General features: G+C 37.3%; 1 long non-coding RNA gene across 2 annotated transcripts in view; it reads left to right on the top strand.

Annotated features, from left to right (window-relative positions):
- The first annotated feature begins 2828 nt into the window (after positions 1–2828).
- LOC101788420 (uncharacterized) overlaps positions 2829–12265 on the top strand; it is a 103969-nt gene continuing 94532 nt past the window's right edge. The window contains exons 1-4 of one of the 2 annotated variants that reach the window (XR_010045417.1): positions 2829–2922; positions 4187–4291; positions 4473–4602; positions 4798–5081. This is a non-coding gene — a long non-coding RNA (uncharacterized LOC101788420). Of the gene's footprint in view, positions 2923–4186; positions 4292–4472; positions 4603–4797; positions 5082–12265 lie in introns of those variants that run through there. The other variant, XR_010045416.1, reaches the window with a different exon arrangement.

Here is a 12265-nt window from a genome sequence, read left to right as displayed (position 1 = left end):
TTTTTTTCATTCTCTAGTCAAATTCCTTACCAAAACTTTGAGACACCTCATAGTTTATAAAACTTTATGAGTTTGTTTTTCGATGGGTATTCATCCCATAAGCTATAAAAGATAAAATAACTTAACAATTAAGAAATAGATCACTAAGACACTGTACATCTAATGAAATTATCACGTGGCATTTTTCTGTCCTTTCAGTTTAAGAAATAAAATCTAACCAACATAAAATGCTTCTCACAGTTGGCTGAGGAAATAGAGTCAATTAGAGACTAGCACGAGCTGTTTGCTATTTGTCAGAATAATCAGTATTGAGAGGGAACTGAAAGCTAAGCCCCGCCATGAGCCTGCAGCAGTCATGTGGGTGGGGAATGAGCCAAGAAGTCAAGGTCCTCTGCAATCCAGCAGAACTCATGCTGGCTGGGGAAGGACCAGAAACCCATGTCCCCTGGTGAGCCAGTAGAGATGATGCAGGCCAGGTGAGAAACAGGAAGCCCTGTCCCTTCCCCACATACCTGGTTGATTTGTGGGAACACAGGCTGAGGTGATGGCAATGAAGTAAAGAAAGAATTTAGTACTTGTACTGATTAACTTTGCAGACCTAAATTTAGTAGTCTGAGCAACTATTTAGAGGAGACCAAGAAGTATTATGATAGCCATTGTTAATTTCCTATGATCTTGTTTTGAAGTCCTGGGTCATTTTCATTGTTTTGTTTTGTTTGATTTCATTCCATTTTGTTTTGTTTGATTTTCTGATATCCAATGGTATGCACAGCTACTTAAAGATAATAAGATATATGATGGCAGCCATTGTTGATTTCCTATTATCTTGTTCGAGAGACCTGTATTGCTTTTATTGCCTTGTTTGGACTGGCTTTATTATATTGTACATTGTTTGGTTTATTCTCTTAAAAAAAAAGCAGTGTTAAAAATAGTGCTTTCTTCAAGTACCTGCTGCTTTTAGACCCACAGGTTCTCCAAATGCTATTATTATATAACAGTCACTGTTAATGAAAATGAACCTCATACAAAAATTCAACAAAGGTGCTGTTCATATAATAGAAAGTTCCATTTAATCTAATCAAAGAACACCAAGGACTGGGCTCAGGTGAGGAGGATAGAGGATGGTTTACACCAGGACGCTGTTTGACTTCTTAGGTTCCAGATGTTATGCTATCATTTTGGTTACTGTAGCTCTCCAAGAATGAAAACAAAAGAAACAAGTAAAGATTAGGGAAATAGCTCAACTTTTATGATAATATTATATATATGAATATATACTTGAAAGCATGCACATAATAAGCTTTGGAAAAGGTCTGATTTTGGAATCATGTCATAATCAGAAGAATGGAGTTATTACAAAGTTTATCAGAGGATTTGTTTTATAAATTAGGAAACATACCATTTCAGTGGATTTTGATAATTAGCCATATAAAAATGGCTCCTTTTCTTAAGAACTTGAAACGATATCATAAATTCACTTTGTGGTTTTAATGAATCAACTATTTTTGCTAATGCATTAAATATGGATACCTGTTCTTCCCAATTAGGAATCAACTATAATTTTTGTTGAAGAAAAGTTCAGACCTATTGTTTATTAGGAGAACACACAATTTTGCTTTATCCTTGGTTCAGGTTTACTGTATCAATTTATATAAGTATTATTTATGGTGGAAAAACCACATATGGAATCAAGAAATGTGCTTCGTCTATCATATGTTCCAAAGTGTTGTATATTTTACTTGTTTTGTAAGTACAGTGTTATGTAGCTGATGAGTATAAGTTTTGAAGGTCATTTCAAACTGTGGTGAATAGGTATAGTTTGACAAAGTCTCAAGAATCATAATAAGCTGAATTTGCAATGAAGCATTCAATTTATTTCCAGAGTCCTTGGTGATAGTGATATGAGATGGAATTAATTGACAGGGCAGAGGAGAAAGTGAATTTAATATTGAAATCTACAAGTGCTACTATTAGAAAGTTACCATAATAATCATTACATAAATATTCTCTGTTAATCTACTGCACAATCAAATTATGACACTAGATTTATATAACTATGCCATTTTCAATTGATAAAAATATTTTATGTGCCATAATGATCTTTATAGCTATCAAATAGGCATTGACAAATATGTATAAATTGCTTAATATTTCAAATTAAGTTTATAATCCGTAAACAATTATGTCCTACTTTCACATTAAAATACCCCTCTTTGAAGAATTACTAATCTCATGCTTTTCTTTCTTTTTACATTATTGGAGACAGCGTCTCACTACATAGTTCAGGCTTGCCTTGATCTTGCTTAGTAGCGCAGGTTGCTTTCAAACTCATAGGGATCTTTACCCCTCTGTCTCCCAAGTGCTGAGATTACAGACATGTACCACCAAATCCTGCTTTTCTTATACATTCTAGGTAACTGGCAATCAAAGTGTTTTCCTATGTAAATCTCAATTGCTTGACATTCAAGACAATATAAGACACACAGCATAACTTCAGATTGAAAGGTTCATAAAGAGTGTGAACAAGAAAATAAACCATTTAAAGGATCTTTGCAGAAGGTATGAGGTAGAAAAGGTAGAAGGCTACTTGATTAAGACCTCATCCCATACTAAAATAGAGAGTTGGCAATGAGTCAGTTTCTGGCCACTCATGTATAAGGTTCACCCCTATTAAAGTTCACTTAGGCGGCTAAGCCGCAGGACACACATATGGTATGTATGGTGTCCAGTTCCTAAACCTAAGCGCCAGTCAATTGCCATTCCCCACTGCCACCAGCAGGGGCACCGTTCGGCCTCCTGGCCAGGGCCCCTCTGGCCCTCCGGAAATTCTCAGTTCCCTTCCCGGATTCCCTGCTTCCCTTCCTGAAGGAGTAGTTCCGGGAGCGAGGGAAATGGCGGTTGTCCACCCGCCAGCGGTCCAAGGTTTGTCTGTCAAAGAAATGCTCCTTTTAGTATCATTTGGGGAAGGGGGATTTGCAGGTGTTGGGGGTGCTGTTGGCAGTTTCGCCGGTTTCCTTTACCGTCTGTTCTGAACGCGTCCGTGTCCATCACCTGGGTCTCCGGGTCCGTTGGGAAGGCGGCCCGCGGGATAGAGCTGCTGGGCCTGGGCGCTGTGTCTCCGCTTCTCGGAGCGCCTTGAATTTTCACCGGCGCCAGTGCTCTTCCTAGTTCACATAGGTCCCACATACGTCTCGAAGTACAAGACCATTTTAAAGTTTCCTGTCTTATATGTAGGGTTCTTATAGTCATTAGCATTCAAGTGTGGTAAATACGTCCTGATTTGAATCCATTTATTGAAATTAGGTAATATGTGTGTATTCGTGTGAAAATAAAAATATATATGTATAAGTTTAGTATATGTGACAGTTCTGAAGTTTGAAATATTTAGGAAATCATAGACTATTTAACAATAATCATCAAAAATTCTGAAAATAAATGAAAAGAGGAACAATATATTTTTGGTTTGCTACAGCAAGGGATGTGGCCATTATCTTTTGCGTCTAGCGGGATGCAACGCTATTCAAGGAAGTGGGAAAATTGTAGTAGAAAAAGTGGAAGCTTTGGGGATATCTTGATGCAGGTAGTATGTTTGGGGGATGCTGAAGGTAGGCACAGACCTAGCAGGCGTGTAGCGTTTTGTATGATGGGTTAGAGGAGCGTGTTTGGGCCCTTCAACTTGGTCCTAAGTTAGAAACGGGCCACAGTTCAGAACGTTGGCATTTACTGAGCAGGTCCCGCTGTTTCACCTGGTTACTGTAGAATGTGTGGTTTGGTAACATAGGCTTATTGCTGCCTAACCTGTTGTTATTTGTGGTCTGCCTCTCTTTGGTTTCTGTGCTGCCTCTTACAGTAGACACAAAAGTATTTATATCAAATTAATACATTTAACATGATAGATAAATGTAACATTGTAAGCAAATAGTAAACTAGTCTTTCTATCATGATGCCAAATTCCTGAGAGGAAAAAATGGGCGAGGTTTTGGGAATTAAAATTGAAATTGAAATTTTTAAGCAAATTTTAAATTTATCCTACCAATTATAGGTAATCATTTTCCTTCTAGGAATGTAGTCCACAAATCCACTCACAAATGTGTATAAAGTTTTGGTTAATAAATAATGAAAAGTCTGTTTTGTGTTTTTTGCTTGTTGATATTTGTTTGAGACAGGTTGTCACTTTTCACTGCAGGCTGGCCTTAAACTCACTGTGCTTGCATTGAACTCATGGTGATCCTCCTGCCTCAGCCTCCCCAATGCCATCATACAGGCTTGAGCATCCACACCCAACTAAAAGGTCTGTTTTAGGCAAATTATTGTGTTAAGACAATGAGGATATAGTTCTTAGCATTTAAATTTAAGTTTGTAACTAGCAAATAATTATGTCCTATTTTCACATTAAAATACTATTTGTTGAATAGTTACTAATCTTCTTATGCTTTTCTTGTCTTTCTTTTTTTTTCCTGATTATTCAACAGGGTCTCATTACATAGTTCAGGTGCACCTTAATCTCACTCAGTAGCCCAGGTGGTCTAGAACTCGATATCTTCCTGCCTCAGCATCCTCAGTGCCCATCTCACACGCTTGATCATCCTCACAAGCTGAAAGGTTTGTTTTAAGTAAATTGTATTGTGTTCAAATAATGAGAATATAGTTGTTAATATTTAAATTGAAGTTTATAATCAGTAACAATTACATACTATTTTCACATTAAAATACTAGTCTTTGAACAGTTACTAATCTTGTTATGCTTTTCTTTTCTTTCTTTCTTTCTTTCTTTTTTTTTTTACTTGATTGCTCAAGACAGCGCCTTAATCTCACTAAGTATCCCTGGCTTGCCTCAAACTCACTGGGATCTTCCTACCTCAGCCTCCTCAATGCTGGGCTTACAAGCTTGAACATCCACACCCAGCTAAAGTGTCAGTTTTAAGTAAATTGTATTGTGTTCATACAATGAGAACATAGGTTTTAATATTTAAATTTGAGTGTATAATCAGTAAACAGTGATGTCCTATTTTCACATTAAAATACCATTCTTTGAATAGTTACTGAACTTCTAATGCCCTTCTTTTCTTTTTTTCTTAATTATATAGATCACATATGTCATTGAACCCAGGGCTTCATGTGCCGGTCAAGTACTGTACCACTGAACTATATACTTGGCCCTTGTTTTTTTGAAGTAAGTTTCATTTTGGATATTTGAGTTCCAATGCCTGATTTTTACAGATGTAAAATTTTCCTTAAAGGCAAATACTCCTAAAGGAGTGGGTGATACTTATTTTCTTTGTTTAGTGTATTTCTGTTACATATTTTCATTGATTGTGCAGTTCCCGGCAGGTGTTAGGTATGTGTCTTGTGATGGAGGTACATTAATGAGGGAGAGCCTAGTAGAAAACAAACAAGTAAAAATGGCATATGGTGTAACTTTTAAATTTTGGAAGTAATTTTTTGACCAGCGCAGCCCCCCAATGAGACAGGAGACGCTTCAGGTGGTAACAGGAACTGCTGCTTTATTTACGCGGGCTCTGGTTTATATATTCGGCCGTGACCAATCACAGGCCGCCACAAGGAAGCAGGGCGGGAATGAGACGCAGGCTCTGGCTAATATATCCAGCTGTGGCCAATCAGGGATTGCCACAGAGTCAGCACGGGGCGAATACGGAGTGAGCACGAGGTGCGCACTGGGCGGCTAGTTTAGAGAGGGACTTAGCGCATTGCGGAAGCTGACGTGGTCTTATCGTCCTGGGCGGGGTGTGTTGAGCGCCTGCGCCCGACAATTTTTAAAGTTGTATTAGTAGCTGGGTGTGGCAGCAGACACCTGTGCTCCCAGCAAAGCGAGGCTGAGGCAAGAGGGTCACAAGTTCAAGTCCCACCAGGGCAATTTAGGGACCTTGTTTCAAAATAACAATAAAGAAAAGGACTGGGAATGTAGAGTTGTGTGACAGTCCAAGTGCAATCCCCAGTACCAAAATATGAGCTATATTAATAGCTAAAATATTAACTATACCTCTTTGTGTCGTGGGTACTGGTTACTCTAGCCATTGGCATATAAATCTTTTTCTTTTATTGGTTTCCTTGGAGTTAAGATAATACTAATTGATGTAAATGCACCTTCACCAGAAGAAAATTCCATTTCCCTTTTTTGGTATTCTTTGTGTCCTAAATATATTATTTAAGTATTTTTTATTGAAAGTTTTATATTAATAATTCATGTGTACCTTTAATATTTTAATGAGGTGATTGTATGTAGTTAAATGTGGGTGTCTTCAGGTAACATTTGGATTTTGCAAATCAGGTATTATATAAAAATACTAAGCAGTTTTTAATTACAAATGTCAGTTCTTTTATGTAGGAGTATATGTGTATGTGGGGGGAGGTATGGGTATGAAACCCAGGCCTTCACTCTGGCCTTGTCCCTGGCCCCTTTATAAATTTTTTGAGTCAGGGCCTCACTAGATTGCCTGGGCTTGGCCAGAACTTGCCATCCTCCTACCTCAGCCTCCCAGGGTGCTGGAATTGCAGGCATTCACCACCACAGCTGGCTGGCAGCTGTCTTTTAATGTTCTAGTTTTCACATTAATTTTTCCTTGACATACTGTTTAACTAGTACTGTGTGGTTTGAGTTCCACATTTTAAAATGTTTCCTAATTTCTCTTTGATGTTGATTTCTAATTTCAATGTACTGTGTCAGAGCATATTTTGTTTTACTTCACTTTGTTTAATCTATTGCGATTTCTTCTGTGGCCTTAATGTAGTTTATCCTGGAAATGGTCCAGGTTTACCTGCAAAGAATGTATTTTCTACAGTTATTGGGTGACACGCTCTGTGGATGTCTGCTCAGTCTACTTGATTTATAATGTCCATGTCTTGTATAAGCAATTTTAAAACTTTACTGCCTCTGTGTTTTATCCCTTTTTGAAAGTGAGATAGGTGTGCAAGATTCATGTGTAATCATTTCACAGTGTACACAATCATCAAACGTCATATACTTTAAACGTGCAAATTTATTTGTCAGTAACATTGGATAAAAATGTTTCTGAAGTGATTATTGAAGGTTCCAAATATTCTGTTTGAATTATCCATTTTTCCATTCAATTTGGCTAATCTTTAGTTGAAGTATTTTGGAGCTTTGTTGTTAGTACATATTCGTTTTTAACTTTCATGTCTTTGTGATCACTTGACTGTATTGTCATAAAGATTAATAACATTTTCTAGCAAAAATTTCAGTCTGTCTGATACTAAAATAGCCATCCCTGTTTTCTTATGTTTGATTTTTTCTGTTTTTTCCCCATTGTTTGTCTTCTGTGTATTTGGATCTTCAATCCAGTGTGTTTCATATACACAGCATATTCTTGTATCTTATTTTTTATTTACTCTAAATTTTTTTTCCTTTTCTTGAATTGCTTACTATTTACATTTTGTTACTTTTGATGCTATTGGATTTATGTCCGCCAGTTTGTTCTCTGTATGACTTGTGACTGTTTGCCTCTTGCTCCTAATTTCCCTAACTTCCTTTCATGAAAAACATTTAGTAGTGTTTTAGTGTCTTCCGCAATTTTTACCATGCCTTTATGTCATTATGATTTTTGTCTCTGTTTTATAATAGAAACCTTAATCTGTCAGAAAGTGTTTCAGATTTACACCACATTAACCTATATGTCTATTGTGCTCATGCATGTGTATCCAGTGAGAAACAGAAGAGTTAGTTACATAGTACTTCCTCACTTTGGTATTTTTTGTATATGTATGCTACATGCAAAACTGCATTGCCACACTATTTCTCTGAAAGTTCTGTGTCAGTTGAGGAATGTAGAAAAGTGAAATGTGTTTATAGATTTTATATTATTTCATTTAAAAATTCTTATCTATTAGTTTTCATTGCCTTTCTTGCTGTGAATTTGTGTTACTTGCTCACTTTTTGTTTGTTTCCAGTACAGGGGATTGAACCAAGGGACCTGTGCTTTTTTTGTTCATTTTTGTTTTTGTTTTGGTTTCTGAGATAAGATCTTACTGTATAATCCAGGCTGGCTTTGAACACCCAGCATCGCCACACTGGCCTTGAACTCAGGGCAATCCTCTTGGCTCAGCCTTCTAATGCTGGGATTACAGCCATGCACCTCTGTGACCAACAGTTTTCCTTAGTTCTGTGGATATATTTATAACAGTTGTGAAATCTTCTCCTGCTAGTACAATGTGTGGTTTCCCTCACAGGCAGTCTCTGCTTGCCTTTTACCCGGTACATATGTCCATTTGCCTCTCCCCCCTTCTCTCCCTCTCCCTCTCCCTCTCCCTCTTTCTTTCTTTCTTTCTTTCTTTCTTTCTTTCTTTCTTTCTTTCTTTCTTTCTTTTTTCTTTTCTTTCTTTCTGTGAGACAGGGTCTCACCATTTAGTTTAGACCAGCCTTAAATTCATTGTGCAACTCACGCTGGCCTTGCAGCAAAACTTCTGCCTCAGTTTCCCAAGTGCTGGGATTATAGACATGTACCACCACTTCCTGCCTATGTGTCCTTTTTTAATAGCTTTCCAGTATCTCCATAATGTTTGAAGCCCATAGACAAGAAATCTTCAGGTTGTGTTCCAAAGTCATGTGGTGCAAGTAGAGCTGTGAAATACCAGTAGTTACAGCCTCCGTGTTCCCTGGGTAAAGTCTCATTACTACCAACTACCTCTTTGCTAGGATGTGCTCTCTGCCCACTAAACTAGAAAGGGGAAGGAAATCAGTATTAGCAGCCCTTTGTCCCTGAGGGGCAGCGTTTGCCCCACTAGTGGGAACTGCTTGAGGGAAATGTATCCCAGTCATCCTGACTCTGCTTATGTGGAACAGACCTGCTTCAGCAGGCAGCGTGGAGAGGGGTTAGTGAATGGTAGCTGCCTGTCCTGGTGTAGTGAAATTGGAGCCCTGCACTGAACGTGGAGAGGAAAGAGTTATTACCTTTTCTCCACACTTTCCTGCCATGGAGATTCTCTCATACCTCTCCAGGATGAGAGTACATGAGAGCAGATCAGAGCTGAAATGCCTAAGACTTGCTATTTATACCAAGATCTGGCAGAATTTATAGAATGTTTTCTCATTTGCTGTGTGCCCTTAGATTTCTTTCAGACGTTTTCAGTGTTTGTAACTTCATATTCACCATTTAAATGATTGCCTTCTAGGAGAATGTGTTCACCCAGCTTCACACACATCCATTAGTAAAGTGCTTATTTAGGTTTACTTAGAATAAGAAACTCAGGTAGTCATGTTATGCTCTGGTAATGGTGGCTATGAGTAGGTTTATACAAACTATAATAATATCATTAGCACTTTTTTTTTGGTCCATGGATTTGAACTTAAAACCTCACGCTTTCCAGGGAGATACTGTGTGAGGCAGGCACTTTTTACAAGGCAGTTTTACTTTTTACTCCACCAGGCATAATCGTTAAGAATAGATAATTACAGACTTGATATATTCCTTTTTTATTAGAACATTTTTTGAGTACCCATTCATTACACTAATCCTGCAGGGTTGCTACATGTACACAGCACATGTGAATTCTTTATTGTTCTATTCCCATCTCCCATCTCTCATCTCCTTCTGTCTCTTAGTTTCATTACCTTTTCTAAAATATCTGTGTTGCTGCTTCCTGTTATCTTTTATTTTGTGCTTTAATTTATGTATATTTTGGGATTCTCATATATGAGAAACAATGCAATATTGAAGTGTGTCTGATTTCTTTTACTTAGCAGTATGTTCTCAAGATACATAAAATTTCCTACAAGTGAGTCAACATTATCCTTCTTTGTGGTAGAGAAGTATTTAGTTGTGTAAAAATATGACATTTTCTTTATCCATTCATCTGTTGGTGCACATATGGGCCTCTTCCAAGGTTTAGCTATTACTTGTTCTGCTTCTCCATTGGGAAATCAGTGTGGTATGCATATATCCCTGCAACATCCTGTCTTTAGCTATTTGGGGAAAACAACTCGAAAGGAAAGAGTTGACTCAAGTGCAGTATCTCCTTTTAGTGTTTGAGAATTCTCCACATTGATCTCCCCAATTAGTGTACAAGTCTTGATGATAGCTAGTCTTTCTGGAGTAAGATGGATAATAATTTTCATTGAGACTTTTCTGCTAGCCAGATATGTGGAACATTTATTCATGGATTTATTGTCCATTTGTACTTCTTCTTTTGAGAAATGTCTATTGATTTCAGTGGCTGTTTTTTTTTTTTTTTGCTTTTGTTTTTTATTTTGGGTGATCTACTGTTTTTTGAATTGTTTACATATTTTAGATATTAGTGCTCTGTCCAAGGGATGGGAGTGACATGCCCCCCCCCATTTTATGTTTTTTCTGCCTTGTTGCTTACTTTCTTTGCAATACAAAAGCCTTGTAATTTTATATGACCCACATTTTATTACTAATGTTATTTATTAAGCAATTGTGATTGTGTTCAGAACGTCCCCTGTTTTATCTTCCAGTGATGGTGTTTCCATTTCAATATACAGATCTCTGACCATTGATTTGATTGCAGTGTATGGTGGGAGATCCTTGTCTAAGTTCAGTCTTCTGCATGTGAGTAGCCAGTTTTCCTAGCACCATTTTTTTTTTCCTTTTTGAGTCAAGGTCTCACTATGCAGTTTAGGCTGGCTTTGAGCTCACTTTGTAGCCCAGGCTGGTCTTGAACTCCCCAAATCCTTAGCCTCCTGAGTGCTGGGATTGCAGGTGTCTGCCACCATGCCCAGCAAGCACCATTATTTTTAAAAGAGGTTGTCTTTCCTCAAGTGTGTGATTTTGATGCCTTTGTCAAAGATCAAAAAGTTGAGTGAACTGTGGTTGTTTCTGCATCCTCTATTCTGTCCATTGATTCTCATGTCTGCGTTTCTGCCAGTGCTATGCATTTTTATCAGTGTGGCTCTATAATGTAATTTGAAGTCCGTGATTGGTGATTGTGATACCTCCTGCTTTGCTCTTGTTGTCCAGGGTTTCTTTTCTAGTTCCATATGAATTTTAGGATTGTTTTGTCTAGTTCTGTGAGGAATGATGTGGGTATTTTGATTGTGATTGCATTAAATCTATCAGGTTTGGAATTATGACCTTTCTGAGGATATTGGTTCTGCCTATCCAGGGACAAAGGATGTCTTTCCATGTTCTGATGTCCTGTTAGATCTCTTTTTCACAGGTTCCTGTAGTTTTTGTTGTAGAGGTTTTTCACTTATTTGTTAGGTTAACTCCAATTTGATTTTTCTTGATGATGTTGTGAAAGTCATTGTTTCTATAGTTTGTTCCTCCGTGAATTCATTGTGGTAGTACAAGAACGTGATTGATTTCCTTGTGTGAATTTTGTATTTTACTTTACTACTTAATTTGGTTCAAATTCTTGAGAGCTTTTGATGGACTTTTCCGGTCTTTGTATGGGATTATGTGTCCTGCAGATAACAGTAATTTGACTTCTTTTATTCCTATACATTTCCCGTTTCTTTCACTTGACTGAGTGCTCTGGGTAATGTTTTGAGTAGTACACTGAACATGAATGGCAATAGTAGTTATCTTTCTCTTGTCCTTGATTTAAAGATAAATCTTTTGGATTTTTCCTGTTTAGTATGATGCTGGGAAGTTTGCAATAGTTTTTCATCACATTAAGATAAAGCCCTGTGTCTATTTTCTTCACGGTTTTTAATAATGAATGCATGTTGCATTTTGTCAAAGTCTTTTTCTGCAAGTATTGAGACAACCATGTGACTTTTTTCTTACTTCTTTTGAATATGCTTGTCTTGTTCCAGATTTTAAAGGGAAAGCTTTTATTTTATCTCCATTAAATATGATATTAGCTACAGATTTGTTATAAATTGTTTTTGTCAACCTGCGATAAAGTCATTTTATACTAATTTTCTTCAGGATTTTTATCATGAAAGGATGTGAAAGGCTGTTTCCGCTTCTATCAAGATGATTACGTGTCTTTTGTCCTTGCTTCTGTGTATGTGATATATTACATTTGTTGATTTGAATATGTTGAACCAGGCTTGCATCCCAGGGATGAAGTCTACCCTGTCATAATACATGATGTTTTTGATGAATTGTTGCATTGTGTTTGACAGTATTTCTTTCAAAATTTTTGTTTCTGTGTTCTTTTTAGAAATTGGTGCATAGTTTGCTTTTCTGGTCAAGTCTTTTATGGTTTTGGAGTCAGATTACTGCCTGATTCCAGGAATGACTTTGGGAGTACTGCTTCCCTTTTCAATTTCATTAGAGTTTGAGGGGTGTTTGGAATTGATATTTCCTGAGGTTCTTGTACA

Source organism: Cavia porcellus, unplaced genomic scaffold (assembly GCF_034190915.1).
Source record: "Cavia porcellus strain 051 isolate PalLab524CR breed Dunkin Hartley unplaced genomic scaffold, mCavPor4.1 scaffold_33, whole genome shotgun sequence".
Lineage (NCBI taxonomy): Eukaryota > Metazoa > Chordata > Mammalia > Rodentia > Caviidae > Cavia > Cavia porcellus.
Note: the sequence above shows the minus strand (reverse complement) of the source record. Positions and strands in the feature narration are given on the sequence as shown.